This window comes from Capsicum annuum, chromosome 1 (genome assembly GCF_002878395.1).
Source record: "Capsicum annuum cultivar UCD-10X-F1 chromosome 1, UCD10Xv1.1, whole genome shotgun sequence".
In the NCBI taxonomy this organism is placed as follows: Eukaryota; Viridiplantae; Streptophyta; class Magnoliopsida; order Solanales; family Solanaceae; genus Capsicum; species Capsicum annuum.
In genome coordinates this window covers 200,049,694-200,057,802 of record NC_061111.1, presented here as the reverse complement: position 1 = coordinate 200,057,802, position 8,109 = coordinate 200,049,694, and the positions used below count along the sequence as shown (strand labels likewise).

Genomic DNA, 8,109 nt, shown 5'->3' with positions numbered 1-8,109 from the left:
AGTTTTGGCTAAGGTCAGTATCCTTTATCGGTCATATTATTTTTTCGAAGGCATTAGAGTTGATCCCCAAGAGACAGACACTGTAAAGAATTGGCCTAGACCAATCTCTTCATCTGACATTAGAAGTTTCTTGGGTCTATCTGGCTATTATAGCGGTTTTATTGAAGGTTTCTCGTCTTTTGCGTCTCCCATGACCCTATTGACCTATAAGAAAGTTAAGTTCCTTGGTCAGATTCCTGTGAGAAGAGTTTTCAGGAGTCAAAAACTCGACTCACTTCATCCCCTATGTTAACATTACCTGATGGTGTGTATGGTTTTGTGGTGTATTGTGATGCCTTTAGAGTTGGTTTGGGTTGTGTGTTGATGCAGAGAGGTAAGGTTATAGCCTATGCCTCCAGAAAGTTTAAGCCGCATGAAAAGAACTACCCAACCCATAATCTTGAATTAGCTGCTGTTGTGTTTGCTTTGAAAATCTAGAGACACTATCTGTATGGTGTTCATGTTGATGTCTTTACGGGTCACAAAACCTTGTAGTATGTGTTTACTCAGAGGGAGTTGAATCTTAGACAGAGGATACGGTTAGAATTGCTAAAATATTATGATGCGAGTGTGTTGTACTATCCGGGTAAGGCCAATGTAGTGGCAGATTCCGTTAGCAGTCCAATGATATACTCAGTACGTCCTCAAAGTACTGATCCACATATACTTCTGTGTGCTATATTGTCTTATAATGTAGGTTCAGGTGCTCAGTCCCATCATCGATAGTGATCTCCGAGTACCTTGATCTACCCTTCCACAGTTGGTGAGTCCTCATGGTTTGAGGGCCTGTTTTCTCTGATTTCAGTCTTCATAGTAGTTAGTTTATTTCCTTTCAGTCGTGTATGATTCAGTTAGGGATTTGTCCCAATGGCTCTCTAGTTTGTGAATAGTAGAGGCATTGTCAGACTAGATTTTTAGTTATTTGTTAGACTTTTCAGTATTTTGTGTTTTAGACATTATGTTTACATTCTTTTCAGTTGTGACTTGATGAGATTTAGTCCTATTCCTTGATTATATATCTTAAAGTAAGTGTTAGATGAAGTAGCAGGGTCAAAGGGTTAGCTTAGGACTACTTGTAGCCTTAAGCACCGTGTGATGCTTCGGGATGGGATTTTGGGATGTTACAATGCCACCATTAATGCTCCTCCATTAAAGCTCCATTGAAACTTTTTTAAAAAAATCATATTATTAAATCTCCAAAATGATATCATTTAACTACCGACCATTTCATCTTCAACACAATGTCTTCTTTAACACCATTAAAGCTCTTCAACACAATGTCACCATTAAAGATCCTCCATTGAAGTTTTTTTTTTAAATCATATCATTAAAGCTCCATTTTCAGTTAAATCATATCATTTAACTATCTTTAAAACTCAATTCAATCATAAAACTCTCAATTCAATCATAAAACAATTTTTTGAAGTGATTTGAACAAAAAAATGGACGAAAATGCTGACGGAGTAGGGGGTTTAGGGGGTTAGGGAGAGATGCTGATGAGGTGGGGGTGTTGGATGGGGGTGGGGGTAGAGGGGAGCTGCTGGATGGGAGGAGGGAAAGAGTTGCTGGATGGGGTAGGGTGGGGGAAGAGGGGGTGGGGTGATAAATTAAATAAAAATAAAAAATTTATTAAAAAATAAATAAAATATGAAATTAAAATTATTTGACACATGGCTGCACCTTATTGTGCGTGTATTCACTCTCTTTGTTGTGACTGAGATTTAACGAAAAATGGTGTATTTGCAACGAAATAAAGAAGAATCGTGGGGTAATACGTCGAAGTTAAAGTTTAGGTGTCTTTTTGCAAAACTCGGACAAGATCAGGGGGTAATTATGTATTCTTCCTTATTTTTATCCAATGATAATGATATATTAATTCTTGAATCCTAAAACTAATTTTGTTGAATAACCTAAGTATGCTTTTTTTGAAATTGTTGAGGGTCTTAACATGATACTAATTGTTCAATTCTAAACTCATTCTACTTTTTTTTTTTAATATCCAAAGACAATGTTAGGCTAACTTTTTATTATTTCTCTTTTAATTTTTTTTTATTATCTTTATTGAATGGCATAGACACCTGAAGTTTAGTCAAATTAAATTTCATAAAGCAAAACGTAACAAGTAAACTAAATGGAGAGGGTATATGGAAAAGTATGTTGAACAAATACTTAAGTTTACACCAAAGAAAACAATTCATATGAAAAAATTAATATTTTCTTTACATGGACAAAAGTGTATAGAAATAGAAATTATTCATCACCGTTTCACAAAATTAAAAGTTAGTTCTACCCGTTGTGGAAAGCTACCAATCCTCTGATCAACACGATATGATACTCTTCTATCCCCTTTAAAGTATCTTTTCTCACTTAAAGGTTATGGAAAGACAAGCTCCCTTTTGAGGACGTAATTGATAAGTTTGGTAACTAAATAACTTTCAAATGTTATTGGTGTCCAAATACTTGTGATTATACTTTGAATCACATTTTCAATCACAGAGTAACAACTAGTAGAAATCTAAACTTAACCAGATGGGATGGATCATACAAATGGCTACAACGAAGGCCTTTTCTGGATGCAAGCTTACATTTTCATGAAAGAATTTTTGTCTTAACCTATTGAAGCTACAATTTGTATTGAGAATTATGGTGGACTGCTAGCAAAAATTAGATCTTGGCTTTCTCAAGCTAAACACAGACGGAAGCTTAGGCCAAAACAATGGGAAAGCAAGACTTGGAGGTGCTCTCAGAGATAAAGATGGACAGCTGATCATGGCCTTTACCATTCCTTTTCAATGTACTAAGCACAATATTGCAGAAGCAAAAACAACTTGGTATGGAGAAAAATCAAATTCCATGGTGATCACATATATGTTTGTAGACACTTAATTTTGTTCCTCCGAAAAATTAATTTTCTCATTTTTACCTTATCCTACCGTGTACCCTCAATCATGTAATAATCTCTCCACAAAATAATAAAAATAACAACCGCTAGCTAATTTTATCTCATCCTAACAACCTACCCAATCAAAATAAACCACATCACACCCTACCCCCATACCACCTAACCCCTAACCCCGTATGACCTCACCTCATTCACGTTTCTTTTTCTTTGACATTTGTTTTGGGATATAGGAGGACATATACAGAAAAACAAAAAAGAGGGGACCTCAATTCCATCCAAAAGAATACACACTCACGGGCCCACAGAAGAGGCCTTTTTGCTTCTTCTTTCTTTCCCAAATTGAAAAGGATATATACAGCACTATATAGACGCACAAAAAAGGGCCTCCATTTTTTCTTTTTTCATCTAGATGCTGCATACACAGCAAACACTGATCATTTTCATTCTCTTGTACAATTAAACACATACCCACATATATACACTACACGAGAGAGAAAACCAAGAAGGGAGGCCTCCATTTTGTTTCTTCTGCGCCAGAGAAAACCAAAAAAAATAGAGGCTCCATTCTCCCTTTTCATAATCAAAACACACACATACACCACTACACGCGGAGATGGAGGGAGATTATTGAGAGATCAAATAGTGAGATTGAGCGAGGGAGATGAGAGAGAGAGCAAGATTGAGAGCAAACAGTGAAAAAGGGGAGCAAATCGGGGAAAACCAGCGAGAACGACCATTGTTTTATACTATTTCGGTGAGTTTCTTGCCAGAATCCAATTCTTCCTCATCGCTCTCATCTGAAACATCATCCCCATCGTCTTACAGTCACTGTTGAAGCTCGACGTAGCTCGTAGGTCGACCAACAATACCAAACACACACATACACGATTAGGAAAGTGGGTTTGGGTCCTGTGATTTTCAAATCTGGTCCGGGTTGGCGAAAACACAACAAAAAGGGACCAAAGTTGATGATTTGGGTTCGTGATTGATATTCGATGTTGAGGTTCCATTGGAGGCGGTTCTATTCAAAAAGATCAGTTAATCAATAAAGCATTGAGGTCCACTTCTCATCTCATTCTCTATTCTATTTTTGGAATTTTAGTTGTATGTTATGGGTGTGAATAACTTGTTTGTTATGGGTCCATTTTAGTTTTTTGGAATTTCTCGAAAAGAGTTGTTTGTATTTGAATCTTTGTTATGTGTATGTGGTTGATGTTGGATTTGATATCGAAGAATTGGTTAATTAGTTTGACTATAGAATTGGGAAAGACGAGAATTGAAAGTTGATAAAAATGAATATCGTTGTTTTTTATTCATTGTTGATGTTGAACGTGATATGTCATCGAGCGGGTAGGCAAACAGTAGGCTTGGGTAGGCAAATTTAGAATTGTTGGATTGTTGGAATGCTTGGAATATTTGTTGAATGTTTTGTTTATCGTATTTGAAAAGCGTATTCATTTAGCCGGGGAATGCCTCGAGGTCATTTGTATTTACTCACCGGGGAATGCCCCAAAGAATTTTGTACGCGAAGGATGTTCGTGATCAAGGCCCGTGGCATCGGGTAAAACATAGTTTAGTACTAGTGTAGGTTATTTCAGTATTTTTTATTTCGATTTGTAATAAATTGGACTGGATGTTAAATTTTGGATTGTTTTGTTTTGTTTGCTTTCTTGATTGTTTTGCCTGCTTTATGTGGTTTATGCATTTTATAGTGTTAAATTAGTCGATATACTTCACCAAGCGATCGTGGTCGAACTACGGGATCGAGGGGTGCCTAACACCTTCCCTTTGGTCAACAGAATTCCTTAGCCGGAATCTCTGTTCGCAGGTCAGTTTTAGAGTCAAAATCATTTTGAAAGGATATCCACGGGTGACTTGGCACACCCGATGTATGCCAAGTGGTAACTCTGAGTTTTTTGAATATAAAGAATCCTTTTCGAAACAAATTTTCAATCTTTTGTCACTTTAATAATAAAATCCTTTCTACCCTTAAAATGAATCTCATTTTTCTGATTAGAAAAGGGGTGTGACAATGTTCAAGATCAAGAAGGCTAGCAATTCTAGAATTAATAGGATTATTGAAGAAACCCAGAGATGCTCAAGCAGACTACTATCAATTGCTCCTACAGGGAAGCAAATCAACTTGTGAATTGGCTAGCAAAAATGGCAATGGATTCACAAGATAGCTCTTATTACTTATCTGCAAATGAACTCCCTAATGGTGCAAAAGGTCCCCATATCTTGAATAAGCGACAAGTCCTTTCCATTAGATCAAATTTTGACAAAGCTATTTTTTATGTTATTTAGGGCTTACTTTCTGTGTAGTTGTGGAATGAGCAATAATTATCTGAAAGCTCATTTTTTTCGATGGGTAGTCTCTATTCTTGTATTGTAATTTAAAACCTTTGGAATGAAATTCAACACATTAAAAGTCATTGAAAAAATTTAACCCCAAAAAAAGGAAAGTTCTACCCATTGTAAAAGAATAAAATGTAATACATTAATTATGTAGGACCAACTGAAATATCGTATAACATCAAGTAATTTCATAGATTTGCTTGCCTATGACGAGTAGAAATTCGTTACCAACTGTTAAAAAATGAAGGAATTTTGAGGTCGCATTCACAAACCTTCTAATCTTCATCTTGAAAGCAGTGGAGAAAATACAAAATTTACTGTGCTGCTTCATTATTATCTGAGCAAAATATAGGACAGAAATTCCTCAAATACTAATCAGTGCCGGCTGTTTGGTCAAGCCAATCAAGCAGCTGTTTTAGGCCCCCAATTTTGGGGGGCCCCACTTTACATATTTTTATTTTAAAAAAATTATATTCAATTGATTTTAAAACTTGAAAAGAGTAAAGGGCCCATTTCATAAATAGTCAAACTGTTTTTTTTTTTTTATAAAGAAAGCACAAGTTATAATTGAAAAGAGTAAAAAGATTTATTTTTATTTTTTTAAAAAAAAGCATAAGTTATAATTGAAAAGAGTGAAAGGGCTCATTAATATTCCTCAAACATTTTTCCTTTAACGTACAAATCCTGATATTCATCCTATTTCTTCTCTATTTGTTTATCTTCAACTTTTTTTTTTTTAATTCTTATATCATCAAACTTCAATTATTCATGAGATCTTTCTCACAATATTATTGTTCACTCATATTTTTTATTGAATATCAAGACTGTTGATAGTTTATGAAGATTGAAGTTATTATTTTCAGATCAAGTTATTAAATCAAGTTCTATTATTTTAATTTTATTATTATTTTTTCTGTTAAATAATTGTGCAAGCATATATTGATATTTGGTAGAAATATTTTGTTGTTTATTGAATTTTTTTGAGTTTTTAGTTGTGTAGATATAAATTACTCTTTTATTGTTTATCAAAATTTAAATATGTCAACTAGAAAATATGAATCTGGTGCTTCAAAACTTAAAGAAAAAAAAGAATTAAATTTTTTAATAAACAATAAAACAACAGAATTAGAAAATATAGGAGAATGTTCTCAAGATGAGCAAGTTATTAATTCAGTTGAATTAGATGTTATGAGTAATACTATTCAAAAAGAAGAAGAGGAAATTAATGGGAAATTTAATATAGATCCTCAAGAAAATCAAGAACTTAATGAATCAAATAATTGTATTCTTAAAAATATATATGATCCTAGTCAATGGATCAATATCGATACAAATTGAGGGACTTACTAGTGGAAAGGGGACCAATTAGAATTAGTGATATAAATTTTTCAAATGATAAATTATCAAGACATTTTTATAATGTCCATTATTTTTAAATTTTAGCAAATGGAGAAAGGCATGAAATAAAATGGTTAATTTATTCTAGAGATTTAGATAAAGTATTTTGTTTTTGTTGTAAATTGTTTAATACAAATTATAATATTAGTAATAGTAAACTAGCAAGTGAAAGCCATAAGATTTCAAACTCCACAAATAAGAGATGTTTTACTGAAATTAGCAGAAGTTAGTGAGGATCCGAAAACTAAAAGTGAAGCTAGTTGCTTAGCAACATATGAGCTTGAAAATTTTGAATTTCTATTGGGTATGACTATTTGGCATGACATTTTATTTGCAGTTAATTCAGTTAGCAAATCCTTGCAATCATAAGATATGCATATTGATGTTGCTATTGATCAATTAAGGGGTTTAATTTCCTTTTTAAACAATATAGAGAGCAAGGATTTGTAAGTTCTATGGTTTCTGCTAAAGAAATTGCATTTGAGATAAATACAGAACCTGAAATTCGTACTAAATGCGTACTACATAGAAAAAAATAATTTGATGAGATTGTTAATAATGAAACCACAAGGTCTCCCGAAGAATCTTTTAGAGTGGAATACTTCTTATATATAGTAGATCAAGTTCTTGTTTCTCTTCAAAAATGATTTGAACAATTTGAAGCTTATGAAAATATTTTTGGATTTCTATTTAGGGGTAAAAAATTGAGATCACTAGATGATGAGAATTTGAAAAAATATTGTCTTATTCTTGAATGTTCTTTAAAAGACAATAATCATTCTGATATTGATGGTTTAGACTTATTTTCTAAGTTAAGAGTATTAAGGGAGATAGTACAAGTAGATGACAATACTTTAATTGATATACTCAATCAAATAAAAGGACTTGATTCTTTTCCGAATGCTTATATTGCTTATAGAATAATGTTAACTATTCCTATAACAATTACCTAAGTGGAAAGAAGTTTTCAAAATTAAAACTGATCAGTGGATTAGATATATTATCAATTGAAAAAGAATTATTAGAAGAAATTGATTATATGACAATTATTCATAACTTTGCTTGTCAAAAAGCTAGAAAAATAGATTTTAAATAAAAATTATATATTATATGATTTTTTTCTTGAAAAAAATATCTAGGGCCTCTTATCGAAGTTTGGCTTTAGGCCCCCAGTAGTGTTGAGCCGGCCCTGATCATAATAATTTATCATTGTAAACTTCACAAACATATTAAAACTTTAGAAAACTTACCTCATTTCAATTAGAAATTATCTTCAAGAACACAAAATAGTTTATTATCAAACTCCAAGAACAAATTAAATTTTAAAACTTACCTCAAATTTAAAAATTTAGTAGAAAGTTGTAATACCCCGCATTTTCTAGCTAGTCTGTGAACCGTCGTTCTTACGTGTA

General features: G+C 33.0%; 1 long non-coding RNA gene across 1 annotated transcript; it reads left to right on the top strand.

Moving 5' to 3' along the window:
* The first annotated feature begins 3,118 nt into the window (after positions 1-3,118).
* LOC107857185 lies at positions 3,119-4,615 on the top strand. Its single transcript, XR_001670794.2, has 2 exons — positions 3,119-3,695; positions 3,767-4,615. It is a non-coding gene; the product is annotated as an uncharacterized LOC107857185 (long non-coding RNA).
* The last annotated feature ends 3,494 nt before the right edge of the window (positions 4,616-8,109 follow it).